The sequence below is a fragment of the Bactrocera latifrons genome, unplaced genomic scaffold, assembly GCF_001853355.1.
Source record: "Bactrocera latifrons isolate USDA-ARS-PBARC rearing strain unplaced genomic scaffold, ASM185335v1 scaffold_345, whole genome shotgun sequence".
Classification (NCBI taxonomy): domain Eukaryota; kingdom Metazoa; phylum Arthropoda; class Insecta; order Diptera; family Tephritidae; genus Bactrocera; species Bactrocera latifrons.
In genome coordinates this window covers 96,943-104,024 of record NW_017536985.1, presented here as the reverse complement: position 1 = coordinate 104,024, position 7,082 = coordinate 96,943, and positions in this window count along the sequence as shown.

The following is a 7,082-nucleotide window of genomic DNA, read 5'->3' as shown; positions in this document are numbered from 1 at the left end:
GTCGATTGGGGCATCGGGTTCGCCTTCTCCTGGCGTTGTGCGTTCACTGCCATTCAGCAGGCTTTAGAAGTGTTCCCTCCATAATTTAAGTATGCTCTGGGCATCGGTGACTAGATCACCTTTGGAGGTTCTACAAGAATATGCTCCGGTCTTGAAATCTTCTGTAAGCCGCCGCAGTTTTCCGTAGAATTTTCGAGCATTACGCCTATCGGCCAGCTTTTCAAGCTCTTCGTACTCACGCATTTCGGCCTCTTTCTTTTTCTGTCTGCAAATGCGTCTCGCTTCCCTCTTCAACCCTCGGTATCTATCCCATTCCGCACGTGTTGTGGTCGATCGTAACGTTACGAGGTAGGCAGCCTGTTTTCTCTCCGCTGCGACACGGCACTCCTCCTCGTACCAACTCTTCTTTTGTACTTCCGAAAACCAATGGTTTCGGTTGCGGCTGTACGTAAAGAGTTTGAAATGCCGTCCCACAGTTCTCTTATACCGAGTTGTTGACGARTGCTCTCAGAGAGCAGGAGTGCAAGGCGAGTAGAAAATCGTTTGGCTGTCTGTTGTGATTGCAGCTTGTCGACGTCGAACCTTCCTTGCGTTTGATGGAGTGCGTTTCTCGCTGCACAGAGGCGCGTGCGAATCTTCGCTACAACAAGATAGTGGTCCGAGTCGATGTTAAGACCTCGCAATGCACACACATCTAAAATACTAGAGACGTGTCTTCCGTCTATCACAACATGATCGATCTGCTTGGTGGTTTTTCSATCCGGAGACAGCCAGGTAGCTTGCTGTATCTTCTTATGCTGGAATCTAGTACTACAGATAACCATATTTCGGGCCCCGGCGAAGTCGATCAGCCTCAACCCATTTGGGGATGTTTCCTCGTGGAGTCTGAATTTACCGACCGTAGTTCCAAAGATACCTTCCTTGCCCACCTTGGCGTTAAAGTCGCCAAGCACGATTTTGACATCGTGACGGGGACAGCTCTCATCGTCCTTCTCTTCCGTCGGGGCGTGGGCGCAAATCAGCGATATGTTGAAGAATCTCGCTTTGATGCGGATTGTGGCTAGACGTTCATTCACCGGGGTGAATGATAGTACTCAGCGACGGAGTCTCTCTCCTACCACGAATCCCACACCAAACTTGCGCTCCTTTATATGGCCAAGGACCTACTCGTCTCTATCCTTGTCCCGTCCATCGCATTTCTGGGACGCACAACCCTATGAAGGTAATGTTTCGCCTTACTCACTCACTCACTTTAGCTCGCCTTCAAACGGATGTTCTTAAGCTGCCCAGAGGATACTTGGTCAAGGATCGGAAGTCGTGAGCTGCTTGAATCATATGTAAAAGAATCGTTTCTGGCCACTCTCAAGTGAATGGCGATCAGAAAACTTTCCTCACTTGCGTGAACTTCTACACATGACTCCGACATGACATAACAAATTACTCTCAGAAATGAACGAATATTTTTTTATCGAAATGTAAGATTACAAAAAAATTGTTGTTGCTTTTATAAAATGAAAGATTTTACACTAAGACTAAAAACGATTACACATGCTGCCAATTTGCTTGATTAACATAGTCTTGTCATGATTTCTGTGACAGTATTTACAATGCATACAACTAGTGAATAACTTTACAACAAATATATACATATGTATTTCTATTTGTACTTGGAGAATCATTAACTTGTCTATATGGTTATCACGCACATTTGAAATAAAAACACCGCATCACTTAAGTGTGTAGTACGAGTATAACATAAAGTTTATTAAAGAATTATTTCACTTTACACAGTGTATGTGACGAATTGTGGTAGTGAATTGACCTGTCGAATTGCTTCGGACGAATAATGTTTCCTATCCTGCTGTCCGCCCTTTTTGTTTGGTGGTACAGGTGTGGTGAGTTGTGTTGTAGTAATCAGCTGTTGTGAATTGCGCTGTTGCATTAGGATGCGCCAGTTTTACCGGGTAGAAGTGGTGGATGCTTAACTCATTTAAACATCCTGGGCCCCCTAGGCGAATATTTTGCCTAGCTTTATATGTATAATTTGAGACATGTAATTCGGCTTACTGTTGGTGGAGTAGCCGAGGCACAGAATACATTCTGACAGCAGAAGTTTTTGATGACGGAGTTGTAATAAACTCACATTTATTCGGGTACGCAGAGAACGGATTTTGATTTAAACATGACACCGGTATTTTGTATGCTTTTTAATTTGAGTGCAGGTATTTAAGAGAATCAACTTTTTTTTTTTTTTTTGATATTTTGTTTATTTGATTTTGCTTTTTTGTTGAGTCATTATTACGGTTTACAAGTGTATGCGTGGTATTGCTTTTATTCATTTCATTAGCGGTTATTTAAAATTTCTTATTTCACCGGTGTGGAACACCGGTTGTTTATTATTTGCCTTTTCTATGTTATCGGCTTATAAAGGATAGTAACTCCACGACTGGCTCCGATGTGGCCAGAATGGGTACTCCGTAGATTTAGGACTATGAAATTAGAGGGATCTTGCAGGAGAGTAGCCGGTAATTGCGAACGGCTTCATTTAGAATTATAAGTTTTTAAGTGGGATATTCAAATTGTACAACAGATTCCCATTCACTAACCTTATGTGGAGCGCTTATGTAGGGACGATAAGAGCGATCTTTGCTTTTGTTAGTTTTTTTTTTTTTTATTCCATTTGAGAATTTAGGAAACTAGTTATTAAGCGATATTTTGTAAGAAGTTTCGATTTTATATCCCTTTATAACAATTTTGTTATATATTGTGTTTAAGTGCGTATGCACTAATTTGGTTTTTAGTAGCCGCCACCGTTCAAGGATTTATTCAGGATTGTGTTTTTTTCATTATTGGCGAAAGCCATTCTGCGGGATCGAAAAGTAACATACATTTGAGTTTTTAATATTGTTAGACCGAAATCTTACTTTGTTTTTTCTACCAATATGTGAGGTATTGGAAAATTGTGGCTCTAGTGGTAGTACGTACCGGCCATTATTTGATCGAATAGTTGTAGCTTTAGAGAAGTCTTCACAATACTGACCTTCTAGAGTTTTAAATATCCTTAATAGTGAATTAAGGTATTTATTTGTATTGTACTCAACTTGAGTTGGTATGACAGTAACTAGTTCGGTAACTGGTTCACTTTGTGTTTCTTTTTGTGCCTTTGGCCAACATGGTTTGCCTTAGCAATTTTTAGAATTGTGGATTTCTGGATTTGGTTTTGCTAAACGCGTGGTTCTTTTTGTGTAAACGTTTTTTTTTTTTATAATGAGTTAGGATGTCTGCTGTAATGAAGCATTGAATGGTGTCTTTTGTGTAAAAGTAAGCAATTAAATTTGCTTTTTCAATTTTAATATGTATGTGCATGTGACAGACAATTTGTGTAAAGTCTTTTTGACCTGACAAAATTATTTCGTTCGTTAACTGTTAAGTTTTTAAACCTCTCGTAAGATTTAAGTTTATGCCCTCTTTTACATAGTTCGCATGACGTTTGTTTTCTTTGTTCTGATGTAAACGTTTGTGTTTTGTAAAAGCTTTTGTTTAAATTTTTGTTTCTTCTCGCTTGGGGTCTATTTAAGATTCCATTTTAGTCGTGTTTAATGTTCTTAGTTTTGATTATTTTTTCTTCTAAGCTTTCCACAATTTCATATGGGGTGGTGAGAAAATCTTTAATTTGTTGCCACGTTGGGCACTTCTTTCGTGATGACAGCGATTGCTCCCACAAAAGTAACGATTTTTCTGGAAATGCAGCGGTGCAAATGTTTACCAGAATTCGGTCCCAGCTGTCTGTGGGGATATTTAGTGTCGATAGCACCGACACAATTTGAAACAGTGGATTCAAGTTTTATGAATTTTACACTTGTTTCTTTCTTAATTTTTGGCAAGTTCATTAGTGTCGTTACTTGTTTATCGACCAGTATTCTTTCATTTTCGTATCTAGCTTTTAGAGCTTCCCAAGCCAAATTGAAATTATCGTCATTAAGAGCGAACTATTATGCCTGCTTGACCTTTGGTTTTGTATCTGATTTGAAAAAATGTGTGTGCTTTGGATAGTTGTGGATGGTTGATGTAAACAGCTGTAAACATGTCCCGGAAGGGCTGCCATTCTTCATAACCTCCATAAAATGTTTCTGTGTCACATGCGGGCACCTCGAGGTGGATCCCTGAACTTGCCGTTTGACTGTCTATTTGTGGCGGCTCTACTCTACTGTGGAGAGGAGGTGTAATTGCATTTATTGATTTTAGTTGATCGGAGCTTTTGTTTCTTCATATTGGTCTAAGCAGTTTTCACATATTGCGTAAGCCGATTGTTTCTAATTTTGTGGTAGGTCCGAATCGTCAGTTTCAATTATTTAGGTAATATTCATAGGTAGCGCGTCAGATAACTTGCTCCCGAAGTTCAAACTGTAGCGCGCGAGCCGGGTGTTGCCAACGGAAAGTATATATAACGAATGTTGTTGGGCGCAGTGTAATTGTTTAGGACAAATAATGTTTCCTATCCTGCTGTCCATCCTTTTTGTTTAGTGCTACAGGTGTGGTGAGTTGTGTTGTAGTTATCAGCTGTGTTGTCATGATGACAACAGTTTTATCGGGTAGAGGGGGTTAATGCTTAACTCATTTAAACAACTAGAAAAAATCGCAGAAAAGGTGCTGTTATTTTTTATTTTAATTCGTATGTTGTTTATTAACTATGGAGTGGGGAGCTAAAGAAAATGGTATTGCCGTGATTGTTTTACATAAACGTGGAAAAAGCGGAAGGGAAATTTTAGGAGCTTCTCAAAACACTTAATATTTCGATAATATTTGTTCACCGGATTATTGATATATGACTACAGAAAGAGAAGTGGTCGTTGAACCAGTTCGCCATTCGCGGGAACTATTTTGCAAATCGCTTTAGAAAACAGAAATATATGTATAGATAAATGGATACACGACCCAACGTCTAGATTCGTTCGAATTGATCTCCACATGAAAGATAACGTGCATTTCAGATAGTAAGTTTCAGAGTTGAAGAGCTTTTAATAAGCAAAACAACAAAATCGATGTAAAAAATGTGATTCCAAACATCCAAAGTGGTTACCATCTAGCTGCTATAATGGTGTTTACACTGTAAAGGTGTTACACCCCTTCAAAAGAAGTTAAAATTGAAGCAAAAGTGTACCAGGAGGATGTAAAAGACGTCTTCGATGGTTCCTCCATCAAGATTCTGCCCAGCACACAAGGCAAGCCACCCAGCAGAGACTTAAAGCTACTTTCCTGTTTTTATAGAACCAGCTGATTGACGATCTAGAAGTTCAGATTTGCATCCATTTGACTGTAGTTTATGGTATGAGGAGGGGGAACTGGATTGTTAATATTAATATTAAAATGATCACACTAAGAGTGTATAATAGTTATATAAATTGTTGATATGACACTTAAAAAACAATGTCGTCCTGTACGATGTCCACGATTGCGATTATAAATCTGAAGGAAAGTTGCTATCGCGCTAATGGAGTTGTTTGAAATTTGAGAAAATGCCGGCGGCTTGAACAAAGCCGCCCTTTTTATACCCTGAACAGGGAGTTTGTAATACCCAGAAGGAAGGGTCGGAGACCCTATAAAGTATATACATAAATGATCAGTATGTCGAGCTGAGTCGATTTAGCCATGTCCGTCCGTCTGTATGTCTGTATATATACAAACTAGTCCCTCAGTTTTTAAGATATCTTTTTGAAATTTTGCAGACGTCATTTTCTCTTCAAGGAGCTGCTCATTTAACACTATAACATATAGCTGCCATACAAACTGAACGATTGGAATCAAGTTCTTGTAACGAAAATTTGCACATTTCACAATGTATGTATTTCCATAAAAGTTGGCACAGGATATTTTATAAAGCAAAAATATAATCTCCGAAGAAATTGTTCATATCTGCCATACAAACTGAACGATCGGAATCAAGTTCTTGTATGGAAAACTTTCACTTTTGACAAGATATATTCACGAAATTTGGTATAGATTATTTTTTGAGGCAACAATGTAATCTCTGAAGAAATTGTTCAGATCGGATTACTATAGCATATAGCTGCCATACAAACTGAACAATCGGAATCAAGTTCATGTATGGCAAACTTTCACATTTGACGTGGTATCTTCACGAAATTTGACATGGATTGTAATCGTAATAAATGTTAGGTGTTTTAATTTAAATGCCCAAAACCTATTTTTGTTCGATCTGGTCACAATGGAAAATGTTATAAAAAACGCTTACTTTGAGGAGCTCTCACACTGGAATAAGTTGGGCATCCCATTATCCAATAAATCCGTCTCATATGTATCATCCCGGAATCCATTTCATCCATTTTCACATTGTCGGTAGGTATTTATAACGTACGAATTTGGTTAATGTAGTTTAGTTTAGAAGGCGGGGCCACGCCGACTATTTTAAAAATTTCAACTGCGATCCTCTATACCAAATTGCATTGTAATATCTTAATTGGAATATTAGTTATTAGTTATGTCACTATATAGATTTTCGGTTAACAGCGATTTGTGGGCGTGGAAGTGTTTCGATTACGCCCATCTACGAACTCGTAATTTTTTTTGTACTAAAGAACCTCCATACTACGTTTCATTAAGACATCTCAATTTTTATTCAAGCTACAGTTTGCACGGACGTATCAAAATAACTTTTCTTTTTTTCGTTCAAAATGTTATCATAGCAAGGTAAAAATTTGATATCAAGTTTATTGTCAACGAAGCTTCTAATTAGTAGATACTGATGCTTCGGTGATAAGTTATATTTCTTCACCCGCCGCACAGTGGGGCAGAATGACTTAAAAGTTGGCATCAACTAAACGGCTTAAGCTAGGAAGTTGGAAATTGGTACCCTCTTACTAAAGTAAGTATGTGTACCAAATTTCAGAATATTGCGCTTACAACCGAAGCTTTTACCATTCATATAGTGATTGGTGGCGACTGTTTTATTTTATATATATATTAAATTGCTACTTTCATCACTAGACCAATTTCGTATTGTTGACCGTCATCATCATAAATATCATCATATTCTTCATCGTTATTAGGAATAAGTGGACATA